At 40.5% G+C, this 8,098-nt stretch overlaps 1 long non-coding RNA gene across 1 annotated transcript; it reads left to right on the top strand.

The window, feature by feature from the left end:
* Positions 1–522: 522 nt before the first annotated feature.
* On the top strand, positions 523–3,275 carry LOC149979643 (uncharacterized). Its single transcript, XR_016484310.1, has 2 exons — positions 523–672; positions 1,257–3,275. It is a non-coding gene; the product is annotated as an uncharacterized LOC149979643 (long non-coding RNA).
* Positions 3,276–8,098: the final 4,823 nt, after the last annotated feature.

Genomic DNA, 8,098 nt, shown 5'->3' with positions numbered 1-8,098 from the left:
TCACTAACAGGGATGTAAACAAATTTGTGCACAACATTTGAGAGAAATACGCTGGGATCTTTTATTTCAGCTCAAGAAACATGGGGCCAACACTTTACATGTTGAGTTCATATTTTTGTTCAGTGTATAAAGATAAGCATTGTATTGTTAGATTACAAGAGTAACTCTGGTAGGCCTGAAACAAACTTCCTCACATCAAGTTCAACTGTCGGAGTCAGTTGGCGCGCCGGGGTGCACTACCTTCATATTATAGGCAGTAGCTAAAGATGAATTATAGCCACTCCATACCAAACCTTCCCAAACATTTGTAAACTTTATTAGGGTAAAGTAAGTCAAGCCATTGTCAAGCCATTGTTTACAGGGAAAATATGAGCAGAAGAGTGAACATAAACCAGGGAAAAAACGCACAACCCTCCCCTGTGCTCAAGAAAAAAACACTGACACCCCCCAAAAGCAAAAAAAAGTTTGACAACCCTCCCCTATTTTTTATCACCTCTCCCTACAAGTAAATGTTTATCTGTCACTTGAGTGTACTTTTAACAGAGATGAGATGATTTACTTTAGAGTGCAAAGTGTAGCAATACAAGTGAAATCAGTCATTGACACAGACATGTTGGCGTAGCAGGAAGATCGGTCTGCGGACAACCAAGAAATTGTGAGTTCAAATCCAAGGTAAGAAAACGTTGAATAATAATTACTGTACAATAGAATCATGTGTGTCAATTTTCTGAGTTTAATACATTTTATGTCAAAAGCACTGTGTGTTCCACAGCTCTTTTTTTCTGAAGTCCAAAAAATTACTTCTAGTTGAATGAACATCATTTTAAGTTTTCTCGAGTTAGAAGTAAGTTTGGGCAACTAAACCTGTTAAGTTCAGGTAACACTTTGATTGAAAAGTTGAGTAAACTAAATAAAGGTTGTGGAACCAGTTACTTAATAATAATAATTAGTTGAAACAAGTACAAAAATACAAATTACAGCCCAGAGGGAGACTGAGAGAGGTAGCAGTGTGGGTGGTGCGCCCTTGTTAACTTCTTAAAGTAAGTGTTGAACCCTATGACCTAGCATGCACCCTGCATCAGAGAACAGGCAGCGCAGCATTTAACAGAGGAAGCTTCAAAGGGGATTTCTTGTGTGGTTAATGCCATTACTCATCAAAACATTGCCGATCCACATGCGCCTCTGACCGGCCTCGTTTCAAAACTATTCACCCACTTAGCCATCTGCATGGTTCTTAAATGCTATGTTTTTTTAAGGACCTTGCTCTGGATACCGCAATGCTCAAGCTCAAGGCAGCTGAAAACGGGAAGATTCGTGACTCCAGCAGCTCAGGCCTGGTGCAACTTCAGCTCCCTGGCTCTCCTGACTGCAGGGCTCTGATTAATGACAGAGGCTGTGGGTGGGTGGGAGACACAGATCTGCCCATTACTACACTACAACGTTGCAAATGGCTTCAATTACTGTGGAGTGTGCTGCGCTGGCAGTAAGAGGAGTACTAGGAGTGAGAATGAGAACCATCATGCACCATCCATCAGCTCTGTGAAGACCAGAGAACCCCTCGTTCACACAATGTGATGCTCCGCCACAACTCCTTCACTAAACAACGCTGATGGAGGAGGGAAGACAGTGTAAGCAAAAAATATAAAAAAAGGCAATAATCAAATTTGAAAGGAATTTGAAGTCAAAATACCAATAAAATATGAAAAAGTGTTGGTAAAATTAAAATTGTACAGTGTACAAAACAAAATCAGGAAGATAAAGCACTTTTCCTGTTGAAAGTCTCTGTGGTAGTGAAAAGAGCGGTGGACAATGATTCCCCCCTCAAAGGTCCACTCCAGTTTCCTCTACAGCATTGTTATAGTATCACCCCAAACTGACAGACTGGTCTTGAACAGTAACATGTTGAGGCTTTGCCAACTGGCTGCAAAGTGACACCAGGCCCTGTCTGCCCACGCCTGCCCTCGCCCCTGGTTTGTGAAACCCCTGGCATGAGGGAACATTCAGACAGGAACAGCCAAAGAGATGGGGATTCCCCAGCATCACGCCCCCTGTGTCTAGTGCAAGGAGCCGATTCCCCCTCAGCTACTTGTGTAACAACCAGCTGTCTCAATCCATCGACTGACCCACATTTCCTAACCTACACACAGGCGGCACAGCAGACTCCCGTGGTTCCTCACGACCAGATCTGCTTCACCTTTTACCACTCAGGCCCCCTATTACTTTAAGTGGCAGTCATAGATTAAAACAAAATGACAACTGATTTGCAATGAAATTGAGTCAAGGATTGAGACACTGGAAATGGAAAATGATCATTAGGAGTCTCCCACCCACGGCTGAATGTTTTCCCTCCACAAATCACATCAATTAATGTCATGGGCTATGAGAAATGCTCTCTGTGTCATACCACATGGAGTGAGGACAGACGATCATCGGAGAACATACTTCTCGGGGGTGGAGGGGATAGATGGGATTCCCCCTGCTTCTCATGTCTGTCTGTGTGGAGTACCATCCTCATGATCCATGTTTATACTGTAGGCCTATAATACTCACCACAGGTCAGGTAGGCTTTCCTAGAGAAAAGACAAGCAGATAGTGATTCCATGTCTAGTATTCAGCCAACTCTAGCCAACTGTTAGAAGATGAGACTTTTATACTCTGTGTATTATGTGCTCATATTTCTGCCATGTTTTCCCTGTGCATTCAGATGACATATTTGATCATATCACAGTGGAGCATTAATTCGCTAATTTCATTTCCTTTGGAAGGAGAGCAGAGTTGCAGAGAGGAAATGTCTTGGAGGGAATCAGAATCATATGGGGATTAATGATGGGTGGATCCAGTCTCACCGCTGAATTGGATCACTGAATGTTGTATGTTCATGGGAAATGGTAGCTACTACAACTGGCTAGTAACGAAAACCTTATCCTGATCACATTGAGCCAACTCACAGAAATCAATCAGAGCTCCATCTTCCATTGAAAGAAATACAAATACAATAGAGAGCTCCAGCTTCATCACTCTTTAGTTATCACAATAAGGAATTATTTTACTTATGCATTTCTCACCGTATGAACACTTATCCATGACCCTTTGTTAGCCATTAGTATTGACTATATTGTTACAAAAATGCAGTTATTTTCTTGAAATATTCTAAATAGTAGAGTATTATTCAAACCACTCATCACAATTCATTGACACAGTGAATACCTTGATAATATGAAAGATTTTCAACTCAACCTCCCCAAATGCAAGTTAAATAAAGAAAGTGCTCAAAAGTGCATCTACTTTTAGAATTTTTCCTGCTGTTCTACTGTACATCAAACAAGCTTCACTCTAAAGTGTCGTGATTGCTTGCTGACAAAGCTGTCAAGACTTCAAACAGAGCAGACTGGATGCTCCGCTCATTCAGGCCGCCATCCTTGAAGTCTCAAACCACCCTGATCTCTCCTCAAATCACTCAGCACACCCCTGAGCAGAGCAGACAGCTGGACACACCCCCTCCCCTGTGAGATGTATCCAAGCGCAATCATTTTTTGATAAGAAAAGAATGAAAATTTATACAAATAACAAAGCTCTTCTGGCAGCAGCAACTCATGGCCTTTTTTGAAAGATACTTGAATAAATAATTAGTATTAACTGCAGTGTTTACCCCCAACAAGCCTACTGAGAGACAGCAATGGTACTAAGGAGACAGGCTACACTTGCAAAAATACTGTAGCTATTCATATTATTGAGTAGGCTAAACTATAGATTCCTTACTATCAAAATGACCAGTATTACCAACATTTCAGCATGGCCTCTCTCAGAGATGAGAGAGGCAATAGCTAGAGAGCTGGTCAGGAGGAGGACTGGGCAGAAGACAGAAGCCAATGCATGCAGGTGTGCGTGGGATCCCACAGCACTCAGCCTGACCCCCGCAGCAGCACTAGCTACAACACAATGACTCACTAACCTCATTAGCATTTTCCTTATTAAGTTCAAGCACTTTGAGAAAATAGTCTTCGGAAACTGGCTCAAAATGCTTTGATTGAGCGCTCGCTTTTATTTGTGAAGCTAGTTATTATACCCTTGACAGCAGACAGCCCAGAGCAGAAAACAGCAGAGAATCATGATAAAACATTTAATGGCTAGGGAAAATGTTATTGTTGTTTTGATCAAAATGTTTGAGGTGGAATTTGGAGCTCAGGGGTGTACAGTCACTTGAACTAACATATTTAGTGACGTGAAGTTATAAAGTATAAGTGAATGGAGAACACAGAGACAAGGTCTGCAATGGCAGGGTTATGCATATTGCCCTGATAGTCTGTCCAGTAGTGTTGTTATTATACAGAATTACACTACTAAAGTGGGCAGCTGAAGTATTGAAGGATAAAACAAGTGTGAATGGAGTGTTTACCTAGGGAGGACTTCTCCTCTTTGGTGAGTGGGAGGGTTATGTCTGACGGCTACTCCAACAGCAGCGATGTAGACCATAGTTTTCTGGGGGGTTGGGAGGGAAGGAAAATAAAGAATCACTTTTGATTAAAAAAAAAATAGACAAAGACAGATAAAATATGACGTAGAAGACAATATGACATAGAAGACACGATGACATATGATCACCCATTTATCACCCATTTCATTCTTCTTCCGTGCTTCTACACCTGCATTGCTTGCTGTTTGGGGTTTTAGGCTGGGTTTCTGTACAGCACTTTGAGATATCAGCTGATGTACGAAGGGCTATATGAATAACTTTGATTTGATTTTATTCTTAATAATTGTTAGTATGCATAAAAAGTATTTGCTCGAAGTAACTCAACAAATTATTTGCCTTTTCTTTCACTTTCATTCTTTTCCATGGGCTATAATATCATGTCTTTGAAGCTCACAATGAAACTGTCTGAAGCATTGCCTGTTGAGCTCTGTTAGGTAGCCTAGTGGTTGGAGTGTTGGACCAGTAACTAAAAGGTTGCTGGATTGAATCCCAGAGGTGACAATGTAAAAATCTGTTATTCTGCCCCCTGAGCAAGGCAGTTAACCCACTGTTCTCTGGGTGCTGAAGACACAGATGTTGATTAAGGCAGCCCCCCCACCTCTCTGATTCAGGCATTCAGTTGTACAACTGACTAGGTATCCCCCTTTCTTTGCATTGCAGGGAATGACTGGGTGAACATCTATGTGACCAGTGAGGGGAAGATGGGGGTTGAGAGGGGGGACGATAAGACAAGTGACAGCCTTGAGCAGGTTGACCAACCACATCAGCTCGCTACGTGCCCCATCATTAACCTAAGTGATCTTATTGGACACTGAGGCCATGGTGCGCAGAGACTACTGATTAGGAGAACATCACATGGCTGAACCCCCACTGTACTGCCTCTGCATTGTACATCATAATACTGTAAATGGGGATTGATTTGAAATACAAGCAATGCATTACAACAAGTACTGTATATGGTAATCAATAGTGGCTAGCCATACTGTATGATGGCTCTACAATAAGTAGACATTAGGACTACTTGAAGTCAATCAAAATGTAATATAAAAAATCTTACCAGGCAATTTTCTGTCTTTAAAACCCCTCTCTTCAGTCCGTTTCCATGTGAGTTCAGGAAGAGAGATATGGTCAGTTTCTTGGGGGTGGTAATACTACACATTAGACTATGTGATACAAGGGGTTTGGTGAATGTAAGGTTACATTATAACAGCAGGGCCAAGGGAGTGATTGTGAGAAGCCCATAATTTGTCACCAGAGGGCTGAAGATCCCAGCTTGTAGGAAACTGGATTTAAGACTCAATTGTTCACCAGGCTCCTATCTTTACTAGATCTGGGCTTAAATGTGTCAATGCACACTACATTTGGGATCTGCAATATTTAATATCTGGATACTAAGACAATTCCCAGGCAAATTAAGCCTGTGATTGGATTTCAGGAAAGCAAATTCCCATATTATTAATTGTATATTAGCTTCTTGTTGCCTAGAAACCGGAGTGCATTCAGACTGAAATGAACTGAGCATTTATTGACATAAGCATGTATGTTCTATATTTTTCTGGTTATCCTCCCATATCCTCAAGAACCACGTGTTCAGACAATTTACCGCAAATTGCACTAAATGAATACTTGCTTAATAAACCAGGTTTCTTACTGTTGTAATGCTGCATGCTTGTGTGGGAGGTATAGGTGTAAATATGTTGTTTCTGAAAGTGGCTAAAACCCACTTGAGGTGAGGATGGAAGTCCCCATCATACTCTTCAAGTTTTGCTTCAATTCTCTCCTGTTCTGTCTTGTCTACTGTTCAATACACACAGGCTCCCCCCACAGGGTATTAAGGGTATAACACTAAAAGACAGCACACTGTTCTCACCCAATGTCAGTGGACATATAATTCATGCATGTATATTCAGAAATAACACTATTTTTTGGTGTACAACATGGATCCCTCCTCATTTTGATTTTCATTGTGCCAGCCAACAGAAAAGAGAAAATGAATGTATTCAATAATCTTGTTGAAAGAAAAAGTCATACTGCGAAACAAAAGGCTTAAAGTTACTATAAATCTTAAGTGTATGTTTTAGCCAAATGCATTTATTCTCTCAGATATCAAAGAATGATACTATATCTACACCAGGAAAGCCTGAGGCGACATGTTTTACTCATGACCTAATCTGACTTGAATTTCTATATCCATATATTTATTTAACCATTTAACCATTATTTAACCACTATTCTTTTCATCATGGGGGTAGATCTTTTTAGCATTTGACGCAGTAACGTAGTTGCCAGAAGACAGCACGTAGCCACCCTGCTTCCCCACACACTGATTGCATGCTTCATTGACCAGAGGACCCAGGACAATCAGGGGAGGGCTCCACCACCCTGCTCTGAAAGGGCCAGGGCACCCCTCTGATTGCAGATCAGCAGCCTATGAAATATGCAGGTTTGCATTTTTCATCATGAATCTTGTTCTGGAGGCAGAGTGGTCACTAGCTAGAACAGCCACAAAGTCATACAATCTGATTTTAAACCTAACCACAACCTTAACGCTAACCTTTACCACACTGCTAACCCTAATGCCTAACCCTAAACTAAAATAAAACCAAAAAGCACATTTTTGTTTTCAGGAATTTTTACAATGTAGCCAATTTTAACTTTGCAGTTGGCCTACCTAAGGGGAAATCGCTCAGTTCTGCCTCCAGGACAAGACTCATGACAATCAACGTCAACATACGAGAAATACTGGATGGGAGGACCAATGGCTCTGACCTGAGCTCCGTGGCACTGGTATCTTAATAGTGGCAGTGTATACATATGATTATGGCACAGAGACAGTGGAAAGAGGGAGAGTTAGATTAGATGCTAATGGTTTAGCTTGGTTGGTCAGAAATAAGTGCAGTAGATTTATGTGGATGCAGATCATCAGCTGCTTAATGTGCAGTACGATATATCACGTTCTAATTTCCTATTTAGAAAAGTGAAACCAAATCAAATCAAATGTTACTTGTCACATGCTTCGTAAACAACAGGTGTAATGCGTACTTCAATTAACAGTACCGCTGTACAGTATGTGCCTACTTCGATCATTTCATCAAAGCATATGCTCAGTTGCGTCACCAACTAGAATCAAGATAACATTTTAATGTCTTTATTTTTTGTGCAATATGATCAACAGTAAATCAATGTATATCAACTTAATGTGCATTTTTAGAGCTGAGACAATTGTCTGAATATACACGGTAAAATACATCAATTGACTGAATATACACGGTAAAATACATCAATTGACTGAATTTACACGGTAAAATACATCAATTGACTAAAATGAAATATACTTTTTTAGAAATAACAATAAGAAAACAATTGTGTATTGAGATTTTGTTCTGACACATACAGCAGGCTATGCTAACATGACCATGACAGAGTTACAAACTGAAATTATCTATTCAAGACTTCCGTTGACTCGTTATTGAAAGCCAAACTAATTAGCCTAAGCCATATTTAAAAATGACACATGTAAACTAATCAAATAGTTGTAGCATATTTTGACATGAAATCATGATCAGTGTTGTACTGTTTTTCTTTTCTGGAAAGGAATCACTCACTATACAGGGCTGGTGCCCA

The sequence above is a fragment of the Oncorhynchus mykiss genome, chromosome 11 (assembly GCF_057628025.1).
Source record: "Oncorhynchus mykiss isolate SJ-2025 chromosome 11, ASM5762802v1, whole genome shotgun sequence".
Taxonomy (NCBI): Eukaryota; Metazoa; Chordata; class Actinopteri; order Salmoniformes; family Salmonidae; genus Oncorhynchus; species Oncorhynchus mykiss.
Note: the sequence above shows the minus strand (reverse complement) of the source record. Positions and strands in the feature narration are given on the sequence as shown.